Below are 3376 nucleotides of genomic sequence, written 5' to 3'. Positions count from 1 at the left end.
GTTCATGAATTCGAGTCAAACTCCTCGATAAGGCTATCTGCGAAATCGCTTACTTCGGTCTCCACAAGTGGACCAAAGGCCACCAATCCTACGTAGGCCTACCGCCTAAACCTGTCTCAATACGCAGCGTCTCTCGCTCGCAAATGCAGACCCAATCATGATCAGGCGAAATTCTCACTTGGGAATTCGCACACACTCCAACCAGGAGCAACTAAGACCCCAAACCACGTCAAGTCCTCGGGTTGGGCCACAACCATACTCGGCGTACCATCGGTCACACAATCTATCACGTGGCATTCCACGCTCTCGGGTCTAAGCTCGGACTACCGTCCTGACCAGAACTCTGCCCTACCCGTAGGTACCGGGCCGCTGTCACTCACAGCTGACTGCGCCTGCCCAATGGGCCCAGGCTCCATAGTCCACAAATGGTCCAGGCATGGGTCGTTGAAAGTTTTGAGGAGCCCAAGGATCTATCTAGATTGTATCTATCACCTAGAGGGGGGGTGAATAGGTGAACGGCGAAAAACCACAAATCTCGATGCAATAAAAATAAATGCGGAAAATAAAAAGCACACCGAGATTTACGTGGGAAAACTCCAACTTGGAGAAAAACCCACGGGACCAACACGCGAAAAAATAATTCACTAAGAGAAAAGATTACAAGGTGATTACCGACTCCACGGACTCAACCTCTCTTAACCTCCTATGAATCTTCGCGCTACCCTCCGAGTTGTCCACGCCCTCACGTCCGAATCCACGAACGCCTCCACTTCGAATCCACGAAGCTTCAATCACGCCGAATCCACGACGCCACTCGAATCCACGAGCCAACGATCCGAATCCACGAACCGCCTTTGTTCACGCCGAATCCACGACGCCGTTCATGAAGAGCATCATGATTATGGTGATCCTTCGCTTAGGAGTATCGTAGAAAACCACGGAATAGAACTCCAAGCGAAGCGGATATTAAATCGACATATAGATATAAAAATCCGATATCTCGATTTGACCTAAAAGAGGCTTTTTGTAGAAAATAGGTGTTAGATGAAATCCGAGCCTGTAGAGTTTCTCAAACATGTATTTTCGTGATGCTTGATGAGTTAGAGAACCCCAATAGCTTATTTATAGACTTTAGAATCAATCGAAGTCGGATTAGAAAGTTTTCACGGTTTTACACTGTGTACCGGTACACGAAAGGCTGTCACCGGTACATAATGACGGAATGAAAATACATTGCCAATGTTGATGGCTGTACCGGTATGGGGCACTTGCTGTACCGATACACAATGCATTTTTTCCAGATTTTGCATTGTTTCGGGTTTTCAATGTTCCGAGGCACTTTCTAATCCATTAAACTTTGAGTTTATGATTCTAATGCCTATAACTAAGTATGAATCACCATAACATGATTTTAAAACTTTACCTGAGCGTCGTGATTCACATTGTGAGGTATTTTCTGATTTCTTCGAAGTCTTGGATTCTTCGATCTTTCTCAATCCGCTTCGATCCTTCAAGACTCCAACTTACTTCACGAAACTTGCCAATACAAAATCCTTAACAGTTGTCCCCAAGCACTACCCACCGTCGTCGTCCTACACGACATACTCTACTGAGTCACACGTACCAATATCGACTCCTATGCACCTAGTGCGAGTCACCAGTCCCACGAGTGATCCATGGCATGCTTCGCACCTAGCGATGCTCAAGTGCTACAGCCAATACACTCTCTCGGCTGAATCCACATCCGCACCCTATGGGTATCTACACTCGAGCGCTCTACGCCTCTACAGCGTTCCATACGAAGTCCAGCATTAGGCAATCTTGCCTATGCACACCGGCCGCACGAGCACAGTCGCCTACCTCACCTTGAGGTACTACTAGACCCACGTGCTCAAACTTGGCCACTAATCGACCGTTCTCTCAACAGTGATGCTACTTTCACTGTTCAATCTACCGGAATGACATCCGAAATTTTCGGGCCACTCAAGTGTTCTCATAAGCATCATGGCTCAACTCTCGCAATTTACAACTCATATTGCTCTGAGAGTCATTTCGCCACCTCTATCTCTACCGCGAGTCTCACTTCTCGCCATAGATTACTTCTAACACTTCGCTAGTGCCATCTAGCTCTATACCTGTACTGGCAGGTACTGCGCCCTTACAACACGAGCATGCCCAGGTATCTATACTTACCCGTCCACTCGGTCTCTACTGTGCTCATGCATGACAATAGTGATTAACCACATAACCATTGCATGCAATGCATGAACTTCAGATCATGCAAAACATATGTTTCTATCAATAACTCATACCTGCAACGACGTCGTCAGCAGCAGGTTCCTCAACCAGGGTCGCGTATCTACGACCACTCGGCGCTCGCCGCGAACCCTTAGGTTGCATTGTCCTCAACGCCCTCTCGTAGCTCACATCGCTGTGGGAGAGAGGGATAGAACACATAATATGTTGCAATATTTGCAAATAGGCCCTCCCACTTTCTATCCAGTGCACTGCCCAAACTGGCAAGTTTCGTACTGAGGGACCGGTCTCTCTCTGCCTGGGACCGGTCCCTGAGAGCTTCTCCTGCGGCTTGCGCCACGAGGCAACCGGTCTCCCCTGATGGGACCGGTCTCTTGGGGATCGGTCTCTCCCCGCAGGGACCGGTTCCCGAGAGCTGTCCACCAGGGACTTAGCCGATTTTTCTCTCATCTTGCTGCCTGCGCGTTCGGGGGCCGGTCTTCCCGACCTGGGACCGGTCCCCGAGAGCACAAAACCTGCAGTCTTGCAGATTTTGATTTCCAAAGCTCTCGAAGATCCCCAGTAATGCACTTTTGCATTATTTGACGCCTTCGGTCTTTCCAAAGCGTACCAACCTCGCTCTTTGGTCAATTTGACCAAGGTTCGATACTTGGTTACTGAAGTTTCGGTATATTGCATACCCACTCGACAACTAGCCGATCCTGGACTAAGTCCAACTCTCGGCTCTCGAGAATTCACTTCGTTACAACCATGCTATACCGGTACACCCTTGGTGTTAAATCGGTAACACATGTTCCAGAATTTCGATTTTGCACCGCTTCGACTCCAATTCACGCCGAGCAACGCTAAAACCTTTCTAACTCCGTTTAGAACTCAATTCTAGCCCTTCTAACATTGTTGGAATATCAATTGGACTTTGTCCAACTACTTCTCTCTACGCACTTTGGTCAACTTGACCAAAAGCGATCTAACACGACGAGGATTCCGTTAATTTCTCAAAGGTCACAAGGGCCGCCAAATCAGGCGAAAGTCACGCAAGGGCATCTCTTCTCATCACTCGGCTTCATGTTATGTGCACCCAACATGAACACCCTCTGTTGAGAATAAACCTCATATTGAG

This window comes from Ananas comosus, unplaced genomic scaffold (assembly GCF_001540865.1).
Source record: "Ananas comosus cultivar F153 unplaced genomic scaffold, ASM154086v1, whole genome shotgun sequence".
Lineage (NCBI taxonomy): Eukaryota > Viridiplantae > Streptophyta > Magnoliopsida > Poales > Bromeliaceae > Ananas > Ananas comosus.
The sequence above is the reverse complement of the archived record's forward strand: the minus strand, read 5'-3'. Positions refer to the sequence as shown.